This window comes from Aulonocara sp. 'chitande type north' Nkhata Bay, linkage group LG5, assembly GCF_057382095.1.
Source record: "Aulonocara sp. 'chitande type north' Nkhata Bay isolate Kocher_YH1m ecotype deep benthic linkage group LG5, A_spYH_male_GT1.1, whole genome shotgun sequence".
Taxonomy (NCBI): Eukaryota; Metazoa; Chordata; class Actinopteri; order Cichliformes; family Cichlidae; genus Aulonocara; species Aulonocara sp. 'chitande type north' Nkhata Bay.
Window position 1 is genome coordinate 863,957 of NC_141348.1, and position 16,173 is coordinate 880,129.

Sequence of the window (16,173 nt, forward strand, 5' to 3'; positions counted from 1 at the left end):
CACCAGGGCCTGTGGCTGCTGGCTGAGGCCACTTACAACACACCAGGGCCTGTGGCTCTTGCTCAGGCCACTCATATCACACCAGGCCCTGTGCTTCTGGCCGAGGCCATCTTCACCAAACCAGGCCCTGTGCTGCTTGCTGTGGCCATGTACAACACACCAGGCCCTGTGCTGGTTCCTGACGCCATCTTCAACAATCCAGGGCCTGTGCTGTTGGATAAATGCCAAACTGAGCCTTTGGGTTAGGGTATTATGCAAACATGCAGGTATGGTTATAGGATTGTCTTCGTAACTTCAGGTACTTGCCACCTAATCACTTGAATCCATAAATTGAGACATTGTGCTGCGGCCAGCAGCTTACGGCCAGCAGCTTACGGCCATACCACCCTGAGCACACCCGACCTCGTCTGATCTCGGAAGCTAAGCAGGGCTGGTCTTGGTTAGTACTTGGATGGGAGACTGCCTGGGAATACCTGGTGCTGTAAGCCTTTCATTTTCATGTCATTGAACCGCTTTTGATCCAGAGAAGGGGTGTATTAAAAGACCAAAAGCAGCTGCCCATTAATGAGGGCACATTAACCACATTGCTTTTGGCTGTTTTCCAATGTCTTGTGCTGCTAGCTGATGCCACCTACACCACACCATGGCCTTATTTGCTGGCTGAGGCCACATACACCAAACCAGGGCTTTAGTTGCTATTGAGGCCAATTACACCACACCTGGGCCTGTGGCTCTTGCTCAGGCCACTTACACCACACCAGGGCCTGTGGCTCTTGCTCAGGCCACTTACACCACACCATGGTCTGTGGCTCTTGCTCAGGCCACTTACACCACACCAGGGCCTGTGGCTCTTGCTCAGGCCACTCATATCACACCAGGCCCTGTGCTTCTGGCTGAGGCAACTTAGACCACACCAGGGCCTGTGGCTGCTGGCTGAGGCCACTTACACCACACCAGGGCCTGTGGCTGCTGGCTGAGGCCATCTACACCACACCAGGGCCTGTGGCTGCTGGCTGAGGCGACTTACACCACACCAGGGCCCTTTTGCTGCTGGCTGAGGCCACTTACACCACACCAGTGCCTGTGGCTTCTGGCTGAGGCGACTTACACCACACCAGGGCCTGTGGCTGCTGGCTGAGGCCACTTACACCACACCAGGGCCTGTGGCTGCTGGCTTAGGCCACCTACACCACACCAGGGCCTTAGTTGCTATTGAGGCCAATTACACCACACCATGGTCTGTGGCTCTTGCTCAGGCCACTTACACCACACCAGGGCCTGTGGCACTGGCTGAGGCCACTTACACCACACCAGGGCCTGTGGCTGCTGGCTGAGGCCACTTACACCACACAAGGGCTTGTGGCTGCTGGCTGAGGCCACCTACACCACACCAGGGCCTGTGGCTGCTGGCTGAGGCCACCTACACCACACCAGGGCCTGTGGCTCTTGCTCAGGCCACTTACACCACACCAGGGCCTGTGGCTCTTGCTCAGGCCACTTACACCACACCAGGGCCTGTGGCTCTTGCTCAGGCCACTCATATCACACCAGGCCCTGTGCTTCTGGCTGAGGCCATCTTCACCAAACCAGGCCCTGTGCTGCTTGCTGTGGCCATGTACAACACACCAGGCCCTGTGCTGTTTCCTGAGGCCATCTTCAACAATCCAGGGCCTGTGCTGTTGGATAAATGCCAAACTGAGCCTTTGGGTTAGGGTATTATGCAAACATGCAGGTATGGTTATAGGATTGTCTTCGTAACTTCAGGTACTTGCCACCTAATCACTTGAATCCATAAATTGAGACATTGTGCTGGGCCCAGCAGCTTACGGCCATACCACCCTGAGCACGCCCGACCTCGTCTGATTTCGGAAGCTAAGCAGGGCTGGGCTTGGTTAGTACTTGGATGGGAGACTGCCTGGGAATACCTGGTGCTGTAAGCCTTTCATTTTCATGTCATTGAACCGCTTTTGATCCAGAGAAGGGGTGTATTAAAAGACCAAAAGCAGCTGCCCATTAATAAGGGCACATTAATCACATTGCTTTTGGCTCTTTTCCAATGTCTTGTGCTGCTAGCTGATGCCACCTACACCACACCAGGGCCTGAGTGACCGGCTGGGGCCACTTACACCACATCAGGGGCTGTGGCTCTGGCTGAGGCAAGTTACACCACACCAGGGCCTGTGGGTTCTGGCTGAGGCGACTTACACCAAACCAGGGCCTGTGGCTGCTGGCTGAGGCCACTTACACCACACCAGGGCCTGTGGCTCTTGCTCAGGCCACTCACATCACACCAGGCCCTGCGCTTCTGGCCGAGGCCATCTTCACCAAACCAGGCCCTGTGCTGCTAGCTGTGGCCATGTACAATACACCAGGCCCTGTGCTGGTTCCTGAGGCCATCTTCAACAATCCAGGGCCTGTGCTGTTGGATAAATGCTAAACTGAGCCTTTGGGTTAGGGTATTATGCAAACATGAAGGTAGGGTTATAGGATTGTCTTCGTAACTTCAGGTACTTGCCACCTAATCAACTGAATCCATAAATTGAGACATTGTCCTGGGGCCAGCAGCTTACGGCCATACCACCCTGAGCACGCCTGACCTCGTCTGATCTCGGAAGCTGAGCAGGGCTGGGCTTGGTTAGTACTTGGATGGGAGACTGCCTGGGAATACCTGGTGCTGTAAGCCTTTCATTTTCATGTCATTGAACCGCTTTTGATCCAGAGAAGGGGTGTATTAAAAGACCAAAAGCAGCTGCCCATTAATGAGGGCACATTAACGACACTCCTTTTGGCTCTTTTCCAATGTCTTGTGCTGCTAGCTGATGCCACCTACACCACACCAGGACCTAAGTGACCGGCTGGGGCCACTTACACCACATCAGGGCCTGTGGCTCTGGCTGAGGCCACTTACACCACACCAGGGCCTGTGGCTGCTGGCTGAGGCCAGTTACACCACACCAGAGCCTGTGGCTGCTGGCTGAGGCCACTTACACCACACCAGGGCCTTAGTTGCTATTGAGGCCACTTACACCACACCAGGGCCTGTGGCTGCTGGCTGAGGCCAGTTAAACCACACCAGGGCCTGTGGCTGCTGGCTGAGGCCACATACACCACACCAGGGCCTTAGTTGCTATTGAGGCCATTTACACCACACCAGGGTCTGTGGCTCTTGCTCAGGCCACTTACACCACACCAGGGCCTGTGGCACTGGCTGAGGCCACTTAGACCACACCAGGGCCTGTGGCTGCAGGCTGAGGCCACCTACACCACACCAGGGCCTGTGGCTGCTGGCTGAGGCGACTTACACCACACCAGGGCCTGTTGCTGCTGGCTGAGGCCACTTACACCACACCAGGGACTGTGGCTTCTGGCTGAGGTGACTTACACCACACCAGGGCCTGTGGCTGCTGGCTGAGGCCACTTACACCACACCAGGGCCTGTGGCTCTTGCTCAGGCCACTTACACCACACCAGGGCCTGTGGCTCTTGCTCAGGCCACTCATATCACACCAGGCCCTGCTCTTCTGGCCGAGGCCATCTTCACCAAACCAGGCCCTGTGCTGCTTGCTGTGGCCATGTACAACACACCAGGCCCTGTGCTGGTTCCTGAGGCCATCTTCAACAATCCAGGGCCTGTGCTGTTGGATAAATGCTAAACTGAGCCTTTGGGTTAGGGTATTATGCAAACATGCAGGTATGGTTATAGGATTGTCTTCGTAACTTCAGGTACTTGCCACCTAATCACTTGAATCCATAAATTGAGACATTGTGCTGGGGCCAGCAGCTTACGGCCATACCACCCTGAGCACGCCCGACCTCGTCTGATCTCGGAAGCTAAGCAGGGCTGGGCTTGGTTAGTACTTGGATGGGAGACTGCCTGGGAATACTTGGTGCTGTAAGCCTTTCATTTTCATGTCATTGAACCGCTTTTGATCCAGAAAAGAGGTGTATTAAAAGACCAAAAGCAGCTGCCCATTAATGAGGGCACATTAACGACATTGCTTTTGGCTCTTTTCCAATGTCTTGTGCTGCTAGCTGATGCCACCTACACCACACCAGGTCCTGAGTGACCGGCTGGGGCCACTTACACCACATCAGGGCCTGTGGCTGCTGGCTGAGGCCAGTTACACCACACCAGAGCCTGTGGCTGCTGGCTGAGGCCACCTACACCACACCAGGGCCTTAGTTGCTATTGAGGCCAATTACACCACACCAGGGTCTGTGGCTCTTGCTCAGGCCACTTACACCACACCAGGGCCTGTGGCACTGGCTGAGGCCACTTACACCACACCAGGGCCTTAGTTGCTATTGAGGCCAATTACACCACACAAGGGCCTGTGGCTGCTGGCTGAGGCCACCTACACCACACCAGGGCCTGTGGCTGCTGGCTGAGGCCACTTACACCACACCAGGGCCCTTTTGCTGCTGGCTGAGGCCACTTACACCACACCAGTGCCTGTGGCTTCTGGCTGAGGCCACTTACACCACACCAGGGCCTGTGGCTGCTGGCCGAGGCCACTTACACCACACCAGGGCCTGTGGCTGCTGGCTGAGGCCACCTACACCACACCAGGGCATTAGTTGCTATTGAGGCCAATTACACCACACCAGGGTCTGTGGCTCTTGCTCAGGCCACTTACACCACACCAGGGCCTGTGGCTCTTGCTCAGGCCACTTACACCACACCAGGGCCTGTGGCTGCTGGCTGAGGCCACTTACACCACACCAGGGCCTGTGGCTGCTGGCTGAGGCCACCTACACCACACCAGGGTCTGTGGCTGCTGGCTGAGGCCACCTACACCACACCAGGGCCTGTGGCTGCTGGCTGAGGCCACTTACACCACACCAAGGCCTGTGGCTCTTGCTCAGGCCACTCACATCACACCAGGCCCTGCGCTTCTGGCCGAGGCCATCTTCACCAAACCAGGCCCTGTGCTCCTTGCTGTGGCCATGTACAACACACCAGGCCCTGTGCTGCTTGCTGTGGCCATCTTCAACAATCCAGGGCCTGTGCTGTTGGATAAATGCCAAACTGAGCCTTTGGGTTAGGGTATTATGCAAACATGCAGGTATGGTTATAGGATTGTCTTCGTAACTTCAGGTACTTGCCACCTAATCACTTGAATCCATAAATTGAGACATTGTGCTGGGGCCAGCAGCTTACGGCCATACCACCCTGAGCACGCCCGACCTCGTCTGATCTCGGAAGCTGAGCAGGGCTGGGCTTGGTTAGTACTTGGATGGGAGACTGCCTGGGAATACCTGGTGCTGTAAGCTTTTCATTTTCATGTCATTGAACCGCTTTTGATCCAGAGAAGGGGTGTATTAAAAGACCAAAAGCAGCTGCCCATTAATGAGGGCACATTAACAACACTGCTTTTGGGTCTTTTCCAATGTCTTGTGCTGCTAGCTGATGCCACCTACACCACACCAGGGCCTGAGTGACCGGCTGGGGCCACTTACACCACATCAGGGCCTGTGGCTCTGGCTGAGGCCACTTACACCACACCAGGGCCTGTGGCTGCTGGCTGAGGCCAGTTACACCACACCAGAGCCTGTGGCTGCTGGCTGAAGCCACTTACACCACACCAGGGCCTGTGGCTGCTGGCTGAGGCCACCTACACCACACCAGGGCCTGTGGCTGCTGGCTGAGGCCACCTACACCACACCAGGGCCTGTGGCTGCTGGCTGAGGCCACTTACACCACACCAGGGCCCTTTTGCTGCTGGCTGAGGCCACTTACACCACACCAGTGCCTGTGGCTTCTGGCTGAGGCCACTTACACCACACCAGGGCCTGTGGCTCTTGCTCAGGCCACTTACACCACACCAGGGCCTGTGGCTCTGGCTTAGGCCACTTACACCACACCAGGGCCTGTGGCACTTGCTCAGGCCACTTACACCACACCAGGGCCTGTGGCTGATGGCTGAGGCCACTTACACCACACCAGGGCCTGTGGCTCTTGCTCAGGCCACTTACACCACACCAGGGCCTGTGGCACTGGCTGAGGCCACTTACACCACACCAGGGCCTGTGGCTGCTGGCTGAGGCCACCTACACCACACCAGTGCCTGTGGCTTCTGGCTGAGGCGACTTACACCACACCAGGGCCTGTGGCTGCTGGCTGAGGCCACTTACACCACACCAGGGCCTGTGGCTCTTGCTCAGGCCACTCACATCACACCAGGCCCTGCGCTTCTGGCCGAGGCCATCTTCACCAAACCAGGCCCTGTGGCTCTTGCTCAGGCCACTTACACCACACCAGGGCCTGTGGCTCTGGCTTAGGCCACTTACACCACACCAGGGCCTGTGGCACTTGCTCAGGCCACTTACACCACACCAGGGCCTGTGGCTGCTGGCTGAGGCCACTTAGACCACACCAGGGCCTGTGGCTCTTACTCAGGCCACTTACACCACACCAGGGCCTGTGGTACTGGCTGAGGCCACTTAGACCACACCAGGGCCTGTGGCTGCTGGCTGAGGCCACTTACACCACACCAGGGCCTGTGGCTGCTGGCTGAGGCCACCTACACCACACCAGGGCCTTAGTTGCTATTGAGGCCAATTACACCACACCAGGGTCTGTGGCTCTTGCTCAGGCCACTTACACCACACCAGGGCCTGTGGCTGCTGGCTGAGGCCACCTACACCACACCAGGGCCTTAGTTGCTATTGAGGCCAATTACACCACACAAGGGCCTGTGGCTGCTGGCTGAGGCCACCTACACCACACCAGGGCCTGTGGCTGCTGGCTGAGGCCACTTACAACACACCAGGGCCTGTGGCTCTTGCTCAGGCCACTCATATCACACCAGGCCCTGTGCTTCTGGCCGAGGCCATCTTCACCAAACCAGGCCCTGTGCTGCTTGCTGTGGCCATGTACAACACACCAGGCCCTGTGCTGGTTCCTGACGCCATCTTCAACAATCCAGGGCCTGTGCTGTTGGATAAATGCCAAACTGAGCCTTTGGGTTAGGGTATTATGCAAACATGCAGGTATGGTTATAGGATTGTCTTCGTAACTTCAGGTACTTGCCACCTAATCACTTGAATCCATAAATTGAGACATTGTGCTGCGGCCAGCAGCTTACGGCCATACCACCCTGAGCACACCCGACCTCGTCTGATCTCGGAAGCTAAGCAGGGCTGGTCTTGGTTAGTACTTGGATGGGAGACTGCCTGGGAATACCTGGTGCTGTAAGCCTTTCATTTTCATGTCATTGAACCGCTTTTGATCCAGAGAAGGGGTGTATTAAAAGACCAGAAGCAGCTCCCCATTAATGAGGGCACATTAACGACATTGCTTTTGGCTGTTTTCCAATGTCTTGTGCTGCTAGCTGATGCCACCTACACCACACCAGGGCCTGAGTGACCGGCTGGGGCCACTTACACCACACCAGGGCCTGTGGTTCTTGCTCAGGCCACTCACATCACACCAGGCCCTGCTCTTCTGGCCGAGGCCATCTTCACCAAACCAGGCCCTGTGCTGCTAGCTGTGGCCATGTACAACACACCAGGCCCTGTGCTGGTTCCTGAGGCCATCTTCAACAATCCAGGGCCTGTGCTGTTGGATAAATGCCAAACTGAGCCTTTGGGTTAGGGTATTATGCAAACATGCAGGTATGGTTATAGGATTGTCTTCGTAACTTCAGGTACTTGCCACCTAATCACTTGAATCCATAAATTGAGTCATTGTGCTGGGGCCAGCAGCTTACGGCCATAGCACCCTGAGCACGCCCGACCTCGTCTGATCTCGGAAGCTAAGCAGGGCTGGGCTTGGTTAGTACTTGGATGGGAGACTGCCTGGGTATACCTGGTGCTGTAAGCCTTTCATTTTCATGTCATTGAACCGCTTTTGATCCAGAGAAGGGGTGTATTAAAAGACCAAAAGCCCATTGATGAGGGCACATTAACGACATTGCTTTTGGCTCTTTTCCAATGTCTTGTGCTGCTAGCTGATGCCACCTACACCACACCAGGGCCTGAGTGACCGGCTGGGGCCACTTACACCACATCAGGGCCTGTGGCTCTGGCTGAGGCCACTTACACCACACCAGGGCCTGTGGCTGCTGGCTGAGGCCACCTACACCACACCAGGGCCTTAGTTGCTATTGAGGCCAATTACACCACACCAGGGTCTGTGGTCTTGCTCAGGCCACTTACACCACACCAGGCCTGTGGCACTTGCTCAGGCCACTTACACCACACCAGGGCCTGTGGCTGCTGGCTGAGGCCACCTACACCACACCAGGGCATTAGTTGCTATTGAGGCCACTTACACCACACCAGGGCCTGTGGCACTGGCTGAGGCCACTTACACCACACCAGGGCCTGTGGCTGCTGGCTGAGGCCACTTACACCACACCAGGGCCTTAGTTGCTATTGAGGCCAATTACACCACACCAGGGCCTGTGGCACTGGCTGAGGCCACTTACACCACACCAGGGCCTGTGGCTGCTGGCTGAGGCCACTTACACCACACAAGGGCCTGTGGCTGCTGGCTGAGGCCACCTACACCACACCAGGGCCTGTGGCTGCTGGCTGAGGACACTTACAACACAACAGGGCCTGTGGCTCTTGCTCAGGCCACTCATATCACACCAGGCCCTGTGCTTCTGGCCGAGGCCATCTTCACCAAACCAGGCCCTGTGCTGCTTGCTGTGGCCATGTACAACACACCAGGCCCTGTGCTGGTTCCTGAGGCCATCTTCAACAATCCAGGGCCTGTGCTGTTGGATAAATGCCAAACTGAGCCTTTGGGTTAGGGTATTATGCAAACATGCAGGTATGGTTATAGGATTATCTTCGTAACTTCAGGTACTTGCCACCTAATCACTTGAATCCATAAATTGAGACATTGTGCTGGAGCCAGCAGCTTACGGCCATACCACCCTGAGCACTCCCGACCTCGTCTGATCTCGGAAGCTAAGCAGGGCTGGGCTTGGTTAGTACTTGGATGGGAGACTGCCTGGGAATACCTGGTGCTGCAAGCCTTTCATTTTCATGTCATTGAACCGCTTTTGATCCAGAGAAGGGGTGTATTAAAAGACCAAAAGCAGCTGCCCATTAATGAGGGTACATTAACGACATTGCTTTTGGCTGTTTTCCAATGTCTTGTGCTGCTAGCTGATGCCACCTACACCACACCAGGGCCTTAGTTGCTATTGAGGCCAATTACACCACACCAGGGTCTTTGGCTCTTGCTCAGGCCACTTACACCACACCAGGGCCTGTGGCACTGGCTGAGGCCACTTACACCACACCAGGGCCTGTGGCTGCTGGCTGAGGCCACTTACACCACACCAGGGCCTTATTTGCTATTGAGGCCACTTACACCACACCAGGGCCTGTGGCTCTTGCTCAGGCCACTTACACCACACCAGGGCCTGTGGCTCTTGCTCAGGCCACTCACATCACACCAGGCCCTGCGCTTCTGGCCGAGGCCATCTTCACCAAACCAGGCCCTGTGCTGCTAGCTGTGGCCATGTACAACACACCAGGCCCTGTGCTGGTTCCTGAGGCCATCTTCAACAATCCAGGGCCTGTGCTGTTGGATAAATGCTAAACTGAGCCTTTGGGTTAGGGTATTATGCAAACATGAAGGTAGGGTTATAGGATTGTCTTCGTAACTTCAGGTACTTGCCACCTAATCACCTGAATCCATAAATTGAGACATTGTGCTGGGGCCAGCAGCTTACGGCCATACCACCCTGAGCACGCCCGACCTCGTCTGATCTCGGAAGCTGAGCAGCGCTGGGCTTGGTTAGTACTTGGATGGGAGACTCCCTGGGAATACCTGGTGCTGTAAGCCTTTCATTTTCATGTCATTGAACCGCTTTTGATCCAGAGAAGGGGTGTATTAAAAGACCAAAAGCAGCTGCCCATTAATGAGGGCACATTAACGACATTGCTTTTGGCTGTTTTCCAATGTCTTGTGCTGCTAGCTGATGCCACCTACACCACACCAGGGCCTGAGTGACCGGCTGGGGCCACTTACACCACATCAGGGCCTGTGGCTCTGGCTGAGGCCACTTACACCACACCAGGGCCTGTGGCTGCTGGCTGAGGCCACTTACACCACACCAGGGCCTGTGGCTGCTGGCTGAGGCCACTTACACCACACCAGGGCCTTAGTTGCTATTGAGGCCAATTACACCACACCATGGTCTGTGGCTCTTGCTCAGGCCACTTACACCACACCAGGGCCTGTGGCACTGGCTGAGGCCACTTACACCACACCAGGGCCTGTGGCTGCTGGCTGAGGCCACTTACACCACACAAGGGCTTGTGGCTGCTGGCTGAGGCCACCTACACCACACCAGGGCCTGTGGCTGCTGGCTGAGGCCACCTACACCACACCAGGGCCTGTGGCTCTTGCTCAGGCCACTTACACCACACCAGGGCCTGTGGCTCTTGCTCAGGCCACTCATATCACACCAGGCCCTGTGCTTCTGGCTGAGGCCACTTAGACCACACCAGGGCCTGTGGCTGCTGGCTGAGGCCATCTACACCACAACAGGGCCTGTGGCTCTTGCTCAGGCCAGTTACACCACACCAGGGCCTGTGGCTGCTGGCTGAGGCCACTTACACCACATCAGGGCCTGTGGCTCTGGCTGAGGCCACTTACACCACACCAGGGCCTGTGGCTGCTGGCTGGGGCCACTTACACCACATCAGGGCCTGTGGCTCTGGCTGAGGCCACTTACACCACACCAGGGCCTGTGGCTGCTGGCTTAGGCCACCTACACCACACCAGGGCCTTAGTTGCTATTGAGGCCAATTACACCACACCATGGTCTGTGGCTCTTGCTCAGGCCACTTACACCACACCAGGGCCTGTGGCTGCTGGCTGAGGCCACTTACACCACACCAGGGCCTGTGGCGGCTGGCTGAGGCCACCTACACCACACCAGGGCCTGAGTAACCGGCTGGGGCCACTTACACCACATCAGGGCCTGTGGCTCTGGCTGAGGCCAGTTACACCACAACAGGGCCTGTGGCTGCTGCCTGAGGCCACATACACCACACCAGGGCCTTAGTTGCTATTGAGGCCAATTACACCACACCAGGGTCTGTGGCTCTTGCTCAGGCCACTCACATCACACCAGGCCCTGCGCTTCTGGCCACTTACACCACACCAGGGCCTTATTTGCTGGCTGAGGCCACATACACCAAACCAGGGCCTTAGTTGCTATTGAGGCCAATTACACCACACAAGGGCCTGTGGCTGCTGGCTGAGGCCACTTATACCACACCAGGGCCTGTGGCTGCTGGCTGAGGCCACCTACACCACACCAGGGCCTTAGTTGCTATTGAGGCCAATTACACCACACCAGGGCCTGTGGCTCTTGCTCAGGCCACTTACACCACACCAGGGCCTGTGGCACTGGCTGAGGCCACTTACACCACACTAGGGCCTGTGGCTGCTGGCTGAGGCCACCTACACCACACCAGGGCCTTAGTTGCTATTTAGGCCAATTACACCACACAAGGGCCTGTGGCTGCTGGCTGAGGCCACCTACACCACACCAGGGCCTGTGGCTGCTGGCTGAGGCCACTTACACCACACCAGGGCCATTTTGCTGCTGGCTGAGGCCACTTACACCACACCAGGGCCTTAGTTGCTATTGAGGCCAATTACACCACACCAGGGTCTGTGGCTCTTGCTCAGGCCACTCACATCACACCAGGCCCTGCGCTTCTGGCCACTTACACCACACCAGGGCCTGTGGCTGCTGGCTGAGGCCACTTACACCATACCAGGGCCTGTGGCTGCTGGCTGAGGCGACTTACACCACACCAGAGCCTGTGGCTGCTGGCTGAGGCCACCTACACCACACCAGGGCCTGTGACTGCTGGCTGAGGCCACTTACACCACACCAGGGCCTTAGTTGCTATTGAGGCCACTTACACCACACCAGGGCCTGTGGCTCTGGCTGAGGCCACTTACACCACATCAGGGCCTTATTTGCTATTGAGGCCAGTTACACCACACCAGGGCCTGTGGCTCTGGCTGAGGCCACTTACACCACACCAGGGCCTGTGGCTTCTGGCTGATTCCACTTACACCACACCAGGGCCTGTGGCTCTTGCTAAGGCCACTCATATCACACCAGGCCCTGTGCTTCTGGCCGAGGCCATCTTCACCAAACCAGGCCCTGTGCTGCTTGCTGTGGCCATGTACAACACACCAGGCCCTGTGCTGGTTCCTGAGGCCAACTTCAACAATCCAGGACCTGTGCTGTTGGATAAATGCTAAACTGAGCCTTTGGGTTAGGGTATTATGCAAACATGCAGGTAGGGTTATAGGATTGTCTTCGTGACTTCAGGTACTTGCCACCTAATCACTTGAATCCATAAATTGAGACATTGTGCTGGGGCCAGCAGCTTACGGCCATACCACCCTGAGCACGCCCGACCTCGTCTGATCTCGGAAGCTAAGCAGGGCTGGGCTTGGTTAGTACTTGGATGGGGGAATACCTGGTGCTGTAAGCCTTTCATTTTCCTGTCATTGAACCGCTTTTGATCCAGAGAAGGGGTGTATTAAAAGACCAAAAGCAGCTGCCCATTAATGAGGGCACATTAACGACATTGCTTTTGGCTGTTTTCCAATGTCTTGTGCTGCTAGCTGATGCCACCTACACCACACCAGGGCCTGATTGACCGGCTGGGGCCACTTACACCACATCAGGGCCTGTGGCTCTGGCTGAGGCCACTTACACCACACCAGGGCATTATTTGCTATTGAGGCCACTTACACCACACCAGGGCCTGTGGCTCTGGCTGAGGCCACTTACACCACACCAGGGCCTGTGGCTCTTGCTCAGGCCAGTTACACCACACCAGGGCCTGTGGCTGCTGGCTGAGGCCACTTACACCACACAAGGGCCTGTGGCTGCTGGCTGAGGCCACCTACACCACACCAGGGCCTGAGTGACCGGCTGGGGCCACTTACACCACATCAGGGCCTGTGGCTCTGGCTGAGGCCACTTACACCACACCAGGGCCTGTGGCTGCTGGCTGAGGCCACCTACACCACACCAGGGCCTTAGTTGCTATTGAGGCCAATTACACTACACCAGGGTCTGTGGCTCTTGCTCAGGCCACTTACACCACACCAGGCCTGTGGCACTTGCTCAGGCCACTTACATCACACCAGGGCCTGTGGCTGCTGGCTGAGGCCACTTACACCACACCAGGGCCTGTGGCTGCTGGCTGAGGCCACCTACACCACACCAGGGCATTAGTTGCTATTGAGGCCAATTACACCACACCAGGGTCTGTGGCTCTTGCTCAGGCCACTTACACCACACCAGGGCCTGTGGCTCTTGCTCAGGCCACTTACACCACACCAGGGCCTGTGGCTGCTGGCTGAGGCCACTTACACCACACCAGGGCCTGTGGCTGCTGGCTGAGGCCACCTACACCACACCAGGGCCTGTGGCTGCTGGCTGAGGCCACTTACACCACACCAGGGCCCGTGGCTGCTGGCTGAGGCCACTTACACCACACCAGGGCCTGTGGCTGCTGGCTGAGGCCACCTACACCACACCAGGGCCTGTGGCTGCTGACTGAGGCGACTTACACCACACCAGGGCCCTTTTGCTGCTGGCTGAGGCCACTTACACCACACCAGTGCCTGTGGCTTCTGGCTGAGGCGACTTACACCACACCAGGGCCTGTGGCTGCTGGCTGAGGCCACTTACACCACACCAAGGCCTGTGGCTCTTGCTCAGGCCACTCATATCACACCAGGCCCTGCGCTTCTGGCCGAGGCCATCTTCACCAAACCAGGCCCTGTGCTGCTTGCTGTGGCCATGTACAACACACCAGGCCCTGTGCTGGTTCCTGAGGCCATCTTCAACAATCCAGGGCCTGTGCTGTTGGATAAATGCCAAACTGAGCCTTTGGGTTAGGGTATTATGCAAACATGCAGGTATGGTTATAGGATTGTCTTCGTAACTTCAGGTACTTGCCACCTAATCACTTGAATCCATAAATTGAGACATTGTGCTGTGGCCAGCAGCTTACGGCCATACCACCCTGAGCACGCCCGACCTCGTCTGATCTCGGAAGCTAAGCAGGGCTGGGCTTGGTTAGTACTTGGATGGGAGACTGCCTGGGAATACCTGGTGCTGTAAGCCTTTCATTTTCATGTCATTGAACCGCTTTTGATCCAGAGAAGGGGTGTATTAAAAGACCAAAAGCAGCTGCCCATTAATGAGGGCATATTAACGACACTGCTTTTGGCTGTTTTCCAATGTCTTGTGCTGCTAGCTGATGCCACCTACACCACACCAGGGCCTGAGTGACCGGCTGGGGCCACTTACACCACATCAGGGCCTGTGGCTCTTGCTCAGGCCACTTACACCACACCAGGGCCTGTGGCTCTTGCTCAGGCCACTTACACCACACCATGGTCTGTGGCTCTTGCTCAGGCCACTTACACCACACCAGGGCCTGTGGCTCTTGCTCAGGCCACTCATATCACACCAGGCCCTGTGCTTCTGGCTGAGGCAACTTAGACCACACCAGGGCCTGTGGCTGCTGGCTGAGGCCACTTACACCACACCAGGGCCTGTGGCTGCTGGCTGAGGCCATCTACACCACACCAGGGCCTGTGGCTGCTGGCTGAGGCGACTTACACCACACCAGGGCCCTTTTGCTGCTGGCTGAGGCCACTTACACCACACCAGTGCCTGTGGCTTCTGGCTGAGGCGACTTACACCACACCAGGGCCTGTGGCTGCTGGCTGAGGCCACTTACACCACACCAGGGCCTGTGGCTGCTGGCTTAGGCCACCTACACCACACCAGGGCCTTAGTTGCTATTGAGGCCAATTACACCACACCATGGTCTGTGGCTCTTGCTCAGGCCACTTACACCACACCAGGGCCTGTGGCACTGGCTGAGGCCACTTACACCACACCAGGGCCTGTGGCTGCTGGCTGAGGCCACTTACACCACACAAGGGCTTGTGGCTGCTGGCTGAGGCCACCTACACCACACCAGGGCCTGTGGCTGCTGGCTGAGGCCACCTACACCACACCAGGGCCTGTGGCTCTTGCTCAGGCCACTTACACCACACCAGGGCCTGTGGCTCTTGCTCAGGCCACTTACACCACACCAGGGCCTGTGGCTCTTGCTCAGGCCACTCATATCACACCAGGCCCTGTGCTTCTGGCTGAGGCCATCTTCACCAAACCAGGCCCTGTGCTGCTTGCTGTGGCCATGTACAACACACCAGGCCCTGTGCTGTTTCCTGAGGCCATCTTCAACAATCCAGGGCCTGTGCTGTTGGATAAATGCCAAACTGAGCCTTTGGGTTAGGGTATTATGCAAACATGCAGGTATGGTTATAGGATTGTCTTCGTAACTTCAGGTACTTGCCACCTAATCACTTGAATCCATAAATTGAGACATTGTGCTGGGCCCAGCAGCTTACGGCCATACCACCCTGAGCACGCCCGACCTCGTCTGATTTCGGAAGCTAAGCAGGGCTGGGCTTGGTTAGTACTTGGATGGGAGACTGCCTGGGAATACCTGGTGCTGTAAGCCTTTCATTTTCATGTCATTGAACCGCTTTTGATCCAGAGAAGGGGTGTATTAAAAGACCAAAAGCAGCTGCCCATTAATAAGGGCACATTAATCACATTGCTTTTGGCTCTTTTCCAATGTCTTGTGCTGCTAGCTGATGCCACCTACACCACACCAGGGCCTGAGTGACCGGCTGGGGCCACTTACACCACATCAGGGGCTGTGGCTCTGGCTGAGGCAAGTTACACCACACCAGGGCCTGTGGGTTCTGGCTGAGGCGACTTACACCAAACCAGGGCCTGTGGCTGCTGGCTGAGGCCACTTACACCACACCAGGGCCTGTGGCTCTTGCTCAGGCCACTCACATCACACCAGGCCCTGCGCTTCTGGCCGAGGCCATCTTCACCAAACCAGGCCCTGTGCTGCTAGCTGTGGCCATGTACAACACACCAGGCCCTGTGCTGGTTCCTGAGGCCATCTTCAACAATCCAGGGCCTGTGCTGTTGGATAAATGCTAAACTGAGCCTTTGGGTTAGGGTATTATGCAAACATGAAGGTAGGGTTATAGGATTGTCTTCGTAACTTCAGGTACTTGCCACCTAATCAACTGAATCCATAAATTGAGACATTGTCCTGGGG

At 56.7% G+C, this 16,173-nt stretch overlaps 6 non-coding genes and 6 pseudogenes across 6 annotated transcripts; all 12 read left to right on the forward strand.

The window, feature by feature from the left end:
• Window positions 1-369: 369 nt before the first annotated feature.
• On the forward strand, window positions 370-488 carry LOC147329295 (5S ribosomal RNA). The gene has a single exon (XR_015129605.1). It is a non-coding gene; the product is annotated as a 5S ribosomal RNA (ribosomal RNA).
• Window positions 489-1,821: 1,333 nt separating this feature from the next.
• LOC147329296 (5S ribosomal RNA) lies at window positions 1,822-1,940 on the forward strand. The gene has a single exon (XR_015129762.1). It is a non-coding gene; the product is annotated as a 5S ribosomal RNA (ribosomal RNA).
• Window positions 1,941-2,564: 624 nt separating this feature from the next.
• Window positions 2,565-2,683, forward strand: LOC147329297 (5S ribosomal RNA; annotated as a pseudogene).
• Window positions 2,684-3,780: 1,097 nt separating this feature from the next.
• Window positions 3,781-3,899, forward strand: LOC147329298 (5S ribosomal RNA). The gene has a single exon (XR_015129691.1). It is a non-coding gene; the product is annotated as a 5S ribosomal RNA (ribosomal RNA).
• A 1,256-nt stretch (window positions 3,900-5,155) lies between these two features.
• Window positions 5,156-5,274, forward strand: LOC147329299 (5S ribosomal RNA; annotated as a pseudogene).
• A 1,808-nt stretch (window positions 5,275-7,082) lies between these two features.
• Window positions 7,083-7,201, forward strand: LOC147329300 (5S ribosomal RNA). The gene has a single exon (XR_015129606.1). It is a non-coding gene; the product is annotated as a 5S ribosomal RNA (ribosomal RNA).
• A 505-nt stretch (window positions 7,202-7,706) lies between these two features.
• Window positions 7,707-7,825, forward strand: LOC147329301 (5S ribosomal RNA; annotated as a pseudogene).
• A 1,046-nt stretch (window positions 7,826-8,871) lies between these two features.
• LOC147329302 (5S ribosomal RNA) lies at window positions 8,872-8,990 on the forward strand (annotated as a pseudogene).
• Window positions 8,991-9,689: 699 nt separating this feature from the next.
• On the forward strand, window positions 9,690-9,808 carry LOC147329303 (5S ribosomal RNA; annotated as a pseudogene).
• A 2,575-nt stretch (window positions 9,809-12,383) lies between these two features.
• On the forward strand, window positions 12,384-12,492 carry LOC147329304 (5S ribosomal RNA; annotated as a pseudogene).
• A 1,530-nt stretch (window positions 12,493-14,022) lies between these two features.
• Window positions 14,023-14,141, forward strand: LOC147329305 (5S ribosomal RNA). The gene has a single exon (XR_015129438.1). It is a non-coding gene; the product is annotated as a 5S ribosomal RNA (ribosomal RNA).
• A 1,295-nt stretch (window positions 14,142-15,436) lies between these two features.
• On the forward strand, window positions 15,437-15,555 carry LOC147329306 (5S ribosomal RNA). Its single transcript, XR_015129763.1, has one exon. It is a non-coding gene; the product is annotated as a 5S ribosomal RNA (ribosomal RNA).
• The last annotated feature ends 618 nt before the right edge of the window (window positions 15,556-16,173 follow it).